We start from the raw sequence: 13,016 nt of genomic DNA on the forward strand, positions 1-13,016 counted from the left end.
AATTCTGCACTCCCTGTATATTAACAGTAATAACTTTAAATTGACATTTTGATTTAAATCCCCGTCGAAAATAATGAATACAGAGCAACAAGAAAAAGGTAGAGTGATACCATTTGCAGTGTGAGGTATAATGGCAGTTTCCATCTTGGAGTGTAAAAGATCTCAGTTGTCTGACACGTACAAAGGCTAAAGGAGGTCAGTCTCTGTTGGCTGCAGGGCCAAAACAGTTAGCTCTGTCTTAATAAAGGGAGGAAAATGAAAAGCATGGCAGACAGGTACAGCAAGGAGGTGTAGGTGAGAACAGGTGTGTGTGTGTGTGTGTGTGTGTGTGTGTGTGTGTGTGTGTGTGTGTGTGTGTGTGTGTGTGTGTGTGTGTGTAAACCTGTTTACACAGCTACTTTATGAGAACGTCTTCCTTTTAGGGACAAAGAGCAGGTCTCCCTGAAGCAAGTGATTAAATTTGAAGGTGAATGCATGTTTTATGGTTAGGTTTAGCTTAAGGCTAGGTTTACGCCAGTTTGGTGTGTTTCAAGAAAGTCTCCAGGAAATGAACGACAGTCAGTTTAATGCCCCAGACGCAGGCTTTGAGGACTGTTCCATCTATTCTTTTTTTAATTGTCATTTTAAGTCATTTTCACATATAAACTTCCAGCAGTTCAGAGAATAAGGGTAGGACATTACCCGAAGTTAACCATTCTCATATTCAACACAAACAGGCAACAGGCCGTTAAACAAGTTTTCACATAACTGCCAATGCTAAAGCAGAGTACATGACACAATTTGCACAATTTGCTGGGCTACTTTCTTTATTTTGCTTTGTTGATAATTTTTTTTCACTATATATACTATATGTACTCTACTGTTACATGCCTATGTTACGGTCCCTAAACGTGACCTCATAAGTTATTCTGTCAAATGATTTAATGTAATGTCATATTTATACTGTAAACATCAGAAATTGACTATATTAGTATAGTGAATATTTGCTAAATTAGATGTTAATATCATCATATTAAAAAGGATACACTGCTTTTTTTAAACCATAGAGGTTGGCTAAAATTGGTCATTGGTTGCTAGACAAAATGATGACATCATGCATAATTAAAGTTTTGTGTTATTTGTGCATGAATGCTACAAATGGGTCATTTTAGCCTGTTGGTAGGCGGTTGCTAGGTGACATGACTACATCATAGTATCGGCTATAGGGGGGCCTGACACATACCGTTGCACCAACTTTTGTTGCCCGACTCCTGTAGGAAGAGTTCGCTGACCAACAGAGAAAGCCGACAGAGGCTTCATTTGTTATGGTAAGATTAGTTAGTTTTAGATTTGTGGTTATTATGTTGTTTTCTGGGCAGTGCTGCTCTTGAGTTGAAGGTAGACTGGATGCTATTAAGTATCAATTTGTATTACTAGTGGTTACAGGTCAGCACTAGCTAGTTAACACTGGTACATGTCTGTGCAAAACAATACATACTGATTATTAAACAACTGAGTTAGAGCAAAAAAGGTGGAGTACCATAGTGAAAGATCTAGCACAATGTCATGGAGGCTGTAGGGTGGTGGCTGAAATAAACTAAATCCAGTCTTGGCTTAAAAGAAATAATGAACCCTGCCTTGAAAGATTATGAACCACATAATGGGTTTTAATTGGCTTTTAGTGCAATGGTGCATGACCACTACTGATAAATGAGTATGAAGCACCTGCAGTGCCAGCCCATAGTCATCAATTTTTATGTTGAGAAGGTATACAGTCATCCATTTGAAGAAAATATCAATAGTTGCATAATCAGTTATGGGTATCATAAAAAAGGAAAAAATCACTTCGTTCTCATTCTTACAGCTTACATTTTTCAGTAATTAATTACATAATAGGGATTTTTATTTTTTTTTGTATTCAAGGTCAGTGTCAACTCTTTACTGTTCATCGGGCCATTCAGATGTTTGATATTATCTTCAAACCTTCCAGTTAGTTAAATGGCATTAAAACCAGAGACACAGACTTATGTCTGTGCCAAGCACTGCTAAAATGGGGTCAGACACATCTTATTATTCACATTTTATTTTAACAAGCTTCCCAGTGCTTCTGAGTTATATTAAAGCCCTGATTTTTCTGCTTTTGTCGAAAAGAGAGCAGAAGGTGTGAGCAAAGTTGAGCATAATTACATTTGGTGCCTATATACCCTACTTCATGAGGTGTCCTTGGAGTTGTTAAGAGCTGACATGAGACCCTAAAACATTTTGCTCAACGATGCTGTCAGTATCTCCTCTTCCTAATGGCTTTAAAAGGAATGGGCTGTCAAAGCTTGGCTCAAACTGATGTCAGTACACCTGATATTTCTGTGCCCTCTACAAAAGAGAATTGGGCCATTTTAAGGCAGCCAGCCTTGAAATTAGGCTGTGCGAGGAATGGTGTTGATTTCACTAAATCTAAATAGATGGCAGTCTATTCTCTCACCTTTACTTTAGTCATTAATTTCCCACTTTGTCTCACTTTAGCTTCCTTCTCTTACTCTAGTTTTTGCAGCACGTTCTGTGTAATAACTGAACACAAGGGCAGAAAGTCCATTATAAAACAGGCTGGCAGTTCCTTTTGTGTTTGCTGACAGCATCAGCAAACAAACGCTGCTTCAACAGCTTCTTTTCAGCACCAAACTGACACTATGTTTTTGCCCAAGTTGTCTGATGGAGAAATGCGAGTCCATAATAATATCTCTGTGCTACAGAAGCTGCGTTCAAGCTCTTTTTTTCTCAGGATGTTTTTATTCTATTGTTAAAATCCTGAAAACGGTAGATTGGAATCAACTTGTAACCTAGGCAGCTCTCCTTTTCACCGCTATTGTACTGTCATTTTGTCCTGAAAAATCATTTTCTTTTTTGGGAAATTTCAATAATGGCTTTTTCTTTTACTCTGATTCATAAGCATTTTCTCTCACCCAGCATTTCACCCCATACAATGTAAGGAGATTAGATTAAATAGAGAGAAAATTTCCATTTACCTTACTGTGGACAGTTTCAGGCAGAGACAGCTAATTTTTCTTAATTATCTATTCAGCTCTATTGTATTGTTCACTGATTCTCAAAGTGATGCAAGAATGTTTTGTTTTTTTTAATGCTGACTCGGGTGCTTGTGTAGGTCAGTAGGTTTAGCAGACAACCCATATGCTGCAGTTTATAGATGAACTTTGTAGAGTGTAGTGCAGAGAATTGAGAGAATGATGTTTGCCCTGTTCCGCATACTATTATCATCATCTTTTTTATGTCATAGAGGTTCTTTTTAATTAATGGGATGCCATAAAATCCTATGAGCAGGTCTCACCTGCATGTAATTGAGCCAGTAGTTGCTATTGCTAAGAACTGGGCCAATACAGGTAATGCTCAACTACTGTCTGCGTGCATTGTGTTATATTTTTGAAGCATGTCATACTGGAAGAAAAGAATCTGAGAAAAATACTGTAAAGAGCCTTAGAACCGGTGTCTCATACATTAACATAATGCTAATGCTGCTTATTAGCATGCAGAACAGAGCCACGTTGATTGAAATGTAATCAAGTGTGCAGGCAATTGATCATAAACGATGTTACTAGATTCTTTAAACTTTGACTTGATCAAATGTTTTAAACATTCAGTATTTGTTGCATATATGATGCCAGTCTTTTATACAGACCGTAACTGTGCAACAGGAAAGTCAGCAGAGGAAAGTGTATTTTCTTTCTTTTGGTCTAACTAATAAACAACAGCCCTAGAATTGTTGCAAGACTGAGAAATGGATATCACAATGAAGCAGACTCTCTGTTGTCATTTTTAAGCTTTTTAACTACAGAGGAGTATTTCTGCTTGCAAAATACCAAATTTACTTGAAAGTAAACAAAAATTTGCAGGCATTTTTAGAGTACTCCTTCATGTTTTTCAGTATAACTGAGTGCTACTGCTTCCTGTTAATTAACACTTTAACACGCTCGACACCAGGTACTGAATAAGAAAAATGTCATTGAAAGCTGAAACCTTTTGTCTGTAGCTCCAGTGTGGGTTACAAAGTCTAATTTCAGGCGTGAGCTGGAACTCAATTCAGGCAGTTGAATGCAGCTTAAGAAGGTCGACGATCTACAACACACTTCAGTAAAAATTAGTTCGCAGCTAGTGCTCTGTCCTGTCGCTGGGATAATACTAATCAGTTCACTTATATGCTGTGTGGGTATGGTAGGACGGGCAATGGCACTTGAATCCACACATCTACTTGACTCTGGATGATTTGCAAGTGGGAGTGTTTGCCCCTACATATTCATCCATATGTGTGTGTTCACTTCACACTTGAGCGAGTAGCATCTGCCTGCTGCATCACTTGACTGGCACTCTGCTTGTGTTTTATTCCTTCCAGAGTGCCGGTGGCAGGTTGCAAAGTGGATTTATCTGATCTGCACCATGTGTGAGAGTATAATGATATGTACACCTGCCAAAATATCTATTTACACGCCCAGCACCCATATGCGTTTTCATACAGTCGTGTGTGTGTGCGCGCGTGTGTTATTTGGTCTCATATCGGTGGGTGCGTGTGCATTTTCAACTCCCTCGACTTCCCCCGTCACAACCAATGCCGACTCTTATTCTTCTTGATTTAGCGGGATTAGATCAAAACTTGCTGACGAAGGGAAAAAAGCAGGCAGCCTGACGTCTTAGGAGACAAAGCATGAGCAGACTTTATTAGCAATGACAATACTGTTTTTCCCCCAAACAAAAGCTATGTGATGGTAAAGACTTGTTTTGGGGGTTACAGTTAGAAGAAACAGCATTTGCTTTTGTTTTTTGGTTGCGGGTTGGGGGTGGGCAGTTTTGGGAATAAACCTACAGAGGTTTTCATCTTCTCTGTGCTCTGTACACAGTGTAAAAAGCCTATCATGTGACTCAGGTATGCAAACGCTCTCTGTCATTTCTTTTTAGTGTGCAACTGTCAGAAAAAGCATCCCATTCATAGTGCCCTGCTCTGAGTGCTACAAGCATAGACCGCCTGAAAAGGGGGACAGCTTCATATCTTCAAAGTTGAACTGCCTGCAATCGATTGCAGGTAGCTGGTATAGTTATCTGATTGCAAAAGAAAGTTTGGTTATACGAACATCTGTAGAGCGTCTCCTTTTTATGCCTTGTTTATAAGCTGTTTATGACTCCTTGGGAGATTTTATGGTCTAAATTGCTACATTCAAGTCATCACATCACTTTTCCAGAAACCCAAAATAGTGTCAGTCAGTACCTGAGTTGTCACAATGGGAGTTCACTAACCAACTGGTGACATCATGGTGGCTACATCCATCTTTTGTGTACAGTCTGTTGAGCATTTTTCTTTGCTTTTGCATTTAATCACACCATTATTATCCATCTTGTACAGACAAGTGTATTGGGTCTGTTTGTGGTGGGATATATTAGGGGGACCAACACAATATTAGGCAGGTGGTCATAATGTTGTGCCTGATCGCTGTATTGGAATAAAATGAATGATGTAAATAAAAGTACTGATAAGTTACTTTTATTATAATGTATTATTATCAAACTTATTTGTTATTTAAATATTAAATAATTTGTGTGTATATGTCTGTCTTATATTCTTGTAAGATGCCTCTCACTTTCCAACTTTTATACTCACTCTCTCAGGCCCTGATGTCCCCTGGATAAATCCTTTTCAGTTTTCTTCACCGTCCGGCTCATCCAGCCTCTTCCTCACTCCCACTTGTTTTTTCTTGTCTTTCCTTCCCTGACTGCCCGACCCTTGTGACTAACATGTCACTTTCTTCTTTCACCTTGCTGCCCCATCTTTCTCTCTTGCACACTTCCCAAGCGTCTTTAATTCTCTCTCTTCCCGCTGTAGCTCTTTATCTGAGAATTTTATTATCTATGACAGGAGTGTTGAATTTTTCCTCTTCCTTCTTTCATCTCTGATTTATCCCTCCATCCCTCCATCCCTACATTATTCTGTCTCTCTCGCTCACTCTCTCTCTGCATTGGTGTTTATGACGCCCTAAGGCTCCCTTATCTAGTGCACCCTGCCTTGGCTGATAACTGGGTCCTGTCAGCTGCTTCTAGCATGGCTGTATACACATGGTGTTTGGGTGCAGATGAGTGCTTGTGTGTAAAGATTGTGCTGCACGGTATGCACGTGTGTGTGTGTGTGTGTGTGTGTGTGTGTGTGTGTGTGTGTGTGTGTGTGTGTGTGTGTGTGTGTGTGTGTGTGTGTGTGTGTGTGTGTGTGTGAAAAACTTGTCCACATGCAGACAGATTGGCTCCCCCTGGGTGTAATCAGAGGCAAATGTGGAAACAGATGATTACATGGATGTTTGACTGTTTGATTATGCTATACGTGTGTGTGTGTAGGTGCACAGCTATCATTTGATTGAGCTGAGAATTGAGAACATGCTGATTTACCACAGTATTTACATTATCTGGCATTTTCTTTCTTTTTTTTCAATATTTCATCTACATTTCATACTGTGGTAAACACACAGTATACAGTTATAAGGTATATACATACAAACCTACACCCTCATAGCACTGAGGTAACATGTGAAGCTGGCTTGTCTTCCTAAAATGGGAGCATTACACCGCTCGCAGCTGCCTCCAGGGTCCACGCATAAGAGGATCAAGCTGGTGTTGCGCAATTTTGTCATCATGTCACGGTGATAAACTTAACCAAATTCCACTCCAAGACTTTTAAGGATGAAACTTTTTGATGTTTCGTTATGCAACACCATGGCAACATTTTTGTGACACTTAGGAAATTTTTCCCACCTCTTTATTTTTTCATGGCCCACCTCTGAAATTGTTTATAGTCAGTCACAGTTATAAATGTGTGAGCAGTTCACCGTATGAGTTTTCATTTGAGTTGTGTGCACAGATCACAGCTTAATCATGATAAACGGCTTTGACACAAGGGTCTCTTACAGCTGCCAGAGCAGATTTCACGTAAGAAACTAAAGAAAATGTATAACATATAACTTTGAGCCTTATGGTAATAGCCTGCATTTAGCAGTACACTGTGGACTAGCCATTGTACATTTGGACAAAATGCCAAACAATACAACCATCAGTCGGTTTTTCTTTCCTTTTTTTCTTTTTCTTGATGGTAAACACACGCACATGCACAGTGTGTAGTGTTTTTCGCAGTTTGAGCTGCTAACATTCCCATCTCGCTGCTGACCCTCTCCAACCCTTTGTCAGCCAGGACAGTGTAGATGACATCAGCTGTCAGCACTGACTGGGATGCCCTTGAACTTCTGTGTCATTCATACAGATACACAGACACAGAAACACACAGATACACAGACACAAAAATTAAATGTCACTGAAATCATAGACAAATGCATTTCTACAAACTGTGTACATGCATCCAATCAGGCACACATCCGTTTGCAAACTGAGATGAATCTTTGCCTCATGAAATGAGTTTTATCAAACACCTTTGTGTGGTTTTAATAAGACAAATTAAATTAAATATTGCAAACATATTTTTATGCTTGGCTGAGGTGGAAAAGTTGGTGTATGAATTAAAGGAAAATGCAGCAATGTTCAGTCGAATCAGATATAGCAATTAAACGTGTATCTTCTTTAAACTTGCACTGAAGCTTTCAATCTGTGCAAGAAATTAAAGATCATGGGAGGAAAAAACAAATGGGTCTGCAAAAATATAACACCAAGATTTTTTTAATTTGAACTATAAGACAAATCTACGGAGTCCCTCTGATGACATCCTCCAAAAAATAAATAAATTGTGGCGACAAAATGCTACTTCCTGCCCTCGAAATAGTATAACGTGCCCACGAAATACTTATTTGTGGGCACGAAATGCTCATTTGTGGGCACGAATTGGGTATAACGTGGCAACGAATTACGCATTTGTGGCAACGAAATAGATGACGTGCGCACATCATATTGATACATTGGACAGCTGTGTAGAGACATAAGCATAAGAGTAGGCTAAACCTATACAACATGCGGAACTCTGTGCGATTAATGCAGTGCGTTTATTTACAGTGAAGTAAACAATACACAATAATAGGTCTAGGTCCCTCAGACCCAGATCCCTGACAATTTTAGGCTGGGAATGAGCTACAGATGCATTTTGAAAAGCCTGGCACTGAAAGGAACCATTATTATGGAGAGACATTTAAACAGGATATTGGGAGCCCAGTTGCTTTACAGACGTAAGTACGACCTGGACGCCGGGATAGATTTTATTGTCAACCAACTGCAAGGGCCTGGGAAGGATCACGGTTATCGGTCAAGTGTTTCGTGCCCACAAATTAGCATTTCGTGCGTACCTTATACCTATTTCATGCCCTCGAAGTAGTATTTTGTGGCCACAAATAAGTATTTAGTGCACACGTTATACCCATTTCGTGCCCACGAAGTAGTATTTTGTGGCCACAATTTATTTATTTTTTGGACCATGTCATCAGAGGGGCTCTGTACAAATCAACGTAGATTATCGAATGAAAAATATTTCAGTTTTTTCTACCTTGTGTTCATTGCAGCTCCATGAAGAATTAAACATTTGACTGCCTGACTTTTTAATTATTGTCATCTTGTCGCATCATCTTACAGCCTTCTTTTGCAACACTACACTGGGATCGAAACCTGACTATAGCTCAGCGTTCAGTACCGACACGCACTTACACATGCTGTTCACAGAACTGAACAGAAAGACAGACAATAAGCTTTGTGGCAGTTTCTGCAGTTACCACAAACCATTGAGTAGGATTGGCAGACTGCATCTCCTTACAAAGACACACAAACACATACAGTACAGAATGCAGTAATAGACCTATGGACAAAGATTTCAGCTCTTCACAAGCAATACACTGTGTGTTATTGCTCATTGTGTGCTTTTTGTGCTCTAATAACACCCTACCAAAATGCTCCTTAGGAAATCAATACAGGCGTTTGGTACTGAATGAAGTAACTACAGTATATAACCCCATACACAGGAAAACATAACTAGTAATACACACACACAAGCATAAAAATTGCTAAAACATGTGTACAGAAATATAAGGTTGTGTACTTACAATTTAATTTACAGTAAACATTCATGAGCGTATTCAGGAGGAGATTGTTTTCAGTTATAATGTTCTGCCATTACTTTGGACATCACAGTTTTAGAAAAAAGAAAGTATAGACCAGTGCATAATAAGTGTCAACAGTAACTTGCCAGAGTCACTCAGCTTTGATGAAAACGTTTTATTTGGAGGTATAAAAAAAGCTTCATCACAGGTAGATCTTCACAGGAGACGATAGACCCTCTGAGCTCCCCTGACGTAAGAATCCCTTCAGTGCAGATGTATTTCCATTTTTTCAATTGCTTTGACAATGCCAGACAATTTTTCATTAGGATGCCTTTATTTTATTTTATTAATATAAAAAAACTGTACAGAGTCACAAACAGATATTACTATGGAAACGTTCTTAGTTAAATATCCTCTCGCAGTCATTTCAGTGCATGTGTGTGTGCGCATGTGTTTGTGTGTGTGTATATATCTTCATTCAAAGAGCTTGTTGACTTGATGCCAGCCAGGAGACAAGAGGACCCTGGGTAATTGGACTCCAGTGAAGCCCTGTATGGCACTGGAATAGTGTCTGGGATCGCTGCCATCCTCTATGTGTGCGGCTGTGTGTGTGGAGGCTCCCATGTGTGTGCATGCAATTTTACAGCTTTAACACTATAGTCCAGTGTAAGAGAGAAGTTAAGTACGAATAGTTGGACTAGTTGTTTAATTACATTTGCAGTAACTTGCTGGTCTTTCTTTTAAAAAAAATGTGTCTTTAATAACTGAATTCCCTTTGGGCATCCTGATGTGTGTGAAGGTCCAGACAATGCATATGCTTGACCTCTGAGTAGTGTACGTGTAAAGGAGCAGGAGTTGTGATCCCTGTGTGAGCACTTTACATCATGAATACATCTCCTCAATCTCAGCCTGAGGAAGAATCACCACAGTTATAAGAATCTGAATGATGCATTGTGGTTTAGTATTAAATTTGAAAAAATTCAACACTAAACTACAATGCACAGCATTTAGTTTAGAACAACTACACATACAACAACGCGCTGTGGTATTTTAGTTTACTGAACTAATGGCCCAACGTGTATTGCTATTTCACCCCTGAATATTTTTGTCACAAGCCTCACGTTCTCTGTATTAAACACTGTTGCTCCATAAAAAAGCAGTACATTCACATGTACTTGAGTGATATTGAGTTGCACCATACAGTTTATGGCGTTGATAGCGGTGCTGAAAGGGCAAATGTAACGGACATCTGGTTCATCTGAGTTTCAGAAAAATATACCAACCGTTCGGTCAGGTATTCATTGTGGTATCACCAGTGGAAATGTCCTTCAGTGTTTCCTAACAAAAGATATATTTAAAAAATACCATTTCAAGAACAGCTAAATCATTTTCTCTCTTGGCCAATATGCTATGGTTGAACAGCTGCCAAAGGAGAGGGATTAGAGGGAAAGAATAAAAGAAACAGGCTGCTGGGAAATGAGGAGCCGAGGAGCTGATTGTATTCTACCATACTGCTGTTTTCTCAGTTGGTGGATTACAATCCACCCCCCACTGCCCCACCCAACCCCACGTCACCTTATTTTCTGTCTCTTTCCTTTTGCTTGAATTGTATTCATATGAATTTCAGTTGTGTTACTACGGTAATGTACACCCTTTCTCACCTCCCTCATTGTGCACTTTCTCACATATATTATAATATATATAATGTAATAAATGGATGTAAGCTGTTAAACCAAAGTAAGTGGTAATTTTAAAATACAGTTTTTGAAAGTTTGACCTTGTTTGACCTTAAAGAAGAGGTCAGTGGTAAAGAGTAGTGTGATATTTAGAGTCTGCATGTTTCATTCCCTATATACCTTTATGGTGTCAATGCAAACAATGGAAGTAAGAAGCATAGTTTGAAAATAGCTCAGTATACAGTTATTATTACTTTGACCTTCAGATCAAGAGATCATAGAAATCTTTATACAGTACTTTGCATATGTTGACAATTCAAAGCACACTTAAGAATTATAGTTTATGGGTTATGAGGCTTTTTTGATTGTATTCAACCATTAATCATTAAATTGACCCTGAAGATCTTTGTGGATGCAAGTCAAATCTTAATGGATGGTAAACATGACCCCCACCCTACACCCCCTATAAAGCGTGCATGCACACACAAATGATACCAAAAATGTAATCTCCCTGGTGGAGGTAATAACCAGAAGTGGACAAGTTCAACAACAGCAAAAACAATGGTGGAAAAAAAAAAGAAAAGAAAATGACTATTGAATATTTTGGTACTCAATTAAACAGGAGGGGGAAAAAACACAACGAATCCTAGTTAAATAGATCAGAGTTAAACATTGTTCATTGAAGACCATTTTGAAAACTTTAATCACATTCTTTGATCATCAAATCATAACATCGCATGACACTGTATGCACACAGTGTGAAATTAATTTGCAGAATATGGCCAATGTAAGCAGCGCCAGCACCACCGGCCTTCATTCCTTTCAAGTTAACATCCGCACACCTGTGCTGAATATGGTTACATTCAGGTGGTGTTCTGGCGCAGAATACCTGAAAATTATGATTTCCTAGATCAAAATACTGCAGAATGGTGCCACTTCAGCTTTTATCTCTGTGCCCGATTAACAGATGAACAGGCTTATTGGCTCTTTATTCACATATTGGAAATGTGAATAAAAAGCCCATTGACGTTTTAGGATATCCTTTGGAAAGAGGTTTGCTCTTTATTGATAAATATTTTGGGATTGATAAGTGCCAGGCACCCCAGTTGTATTGCTCATGTGCATGAGTAATACAATTGCTGAACATATGATGGAACCCAGAACACGGTGGCTTTGTAAGGAAGTCGCCATATATTGTTACGTTGTGGTTATTATGGTGTTATTACCATCACTTTTCAGTGGTGAGGTCTATTCTTCTAAAAGAAACTGAATTTCAGTTACAAGAATTTAAATATTTCTCTTTTTTTTATATGAACTTCTTTTCGACATTATTTGACTTTTAAATATCTCCCTACCCCACCTCTATCCTTCTGTAAGTCCCCCAAGCCCCACTTAGACTGCTGCCCCTGTGAATCAGACCCCAGTAAGCAGTGGATGAATCAATGGATGGATGAATAATGTGATTCTCATTTGCAAAATGAAAGACTAAACACTTCCAACCCTTTCCAATACTGTATGAAACAGCCACATGCTGCATTCTCTGCTTTACTGTCTTTTAATTCAGTCACTGCATCAAGCTTCTTTATCTGTATGTTTTCACCCTCCTCTGATTTTAGTTAGCAGCTGCCAGCAAAGCTCCTGAAAGCCATGCTTTGCAACAGTATAAAATTACCCTTTGGATAAGTACTGTAGCCAGAGAGACTCCGATGTAAAACTAGCACAGCAAGATGAAATTCACTGGGGGTACAAATTGTATTACAGCCTCCATTAGCCTTCGGCCTCATCTGTCACAGAAGTAAGACCTAAGTTAGAGCAAGCAGACCATTCACAGGTCAAATATCCAATAGTAGGTCTGTTGGCACAGTAGCAGAGAGGTTCTAAGTCAATCAATGAGTTGAAACAGAGTCAAACAAGGATGGAAAACAAGGATGGAAAACAAGTCACACTACAGTGAACAGCAAAAAAACATCTTTTCTCTTTTGGTTTGTGCTGTGTGTGCTCTTGCGTGTGCCTGTGCTTGTGCCTTGAAGGTCGTCTTGTAATTGAAATAGACTTTTTGGAACTAGTAGGAGTGTATGTATCAACAGACAGACATGCTGACGTTTGGATTTCACCACAGCAATCATTGTTCATGCACGCATAAGTGCTTATTGTATAGCATAACCTGGCATTCTCAACACAATCTCAACACATCATCACCATTGACCATCTGTTGTTATTGCTGATGGTGCTTCTGTGGACAGTTCAGCCAGGTCATTACAGATTCAGCTTTTCATCCTATTTGTTTTGAATT

At 39.0% G+C, this 13,016-nt stretch overlaps 1 protein-coding gene across 1 annotated transcript in view; it reads left to right on the plus strand.

Moving 5' to 3' along the window:
• The window catches only part of LOC147328068 (alpha-1,6-mannosylglycoprotein 6-beta-N-acetylglucosaminyltransferase B-like), a 112,561-nt gene that overhangs the window by 76,616 nt on the left and 22,929 nt on the right, over positions 1-13,016 (plus strand). The gene's annotated exons all lie outside the window — the stretch shown is intronic.

This window comes from Aulonocara sp. 'chitande type north' Nkhata Bay, linkage group LG6 (genome assembly GCF_057382095.1).
Source record: "Aulonocara sp. 'chitande type north' Nkhata Bay isolate Kocher_YH1m ecotype deep benthic linkage group LG6, A_spYH_male_GT1.1, whole genome shotgun sequence".
NCBI classification, from domain to species: domain Eukaryota; kingdom Metazoa; phylum Chordata; class Actinopteri; order Cichliformes; family Cichlidae; genus Aulonocara; species Aulonocara sp. 'chitande type north' Nkhata Bay.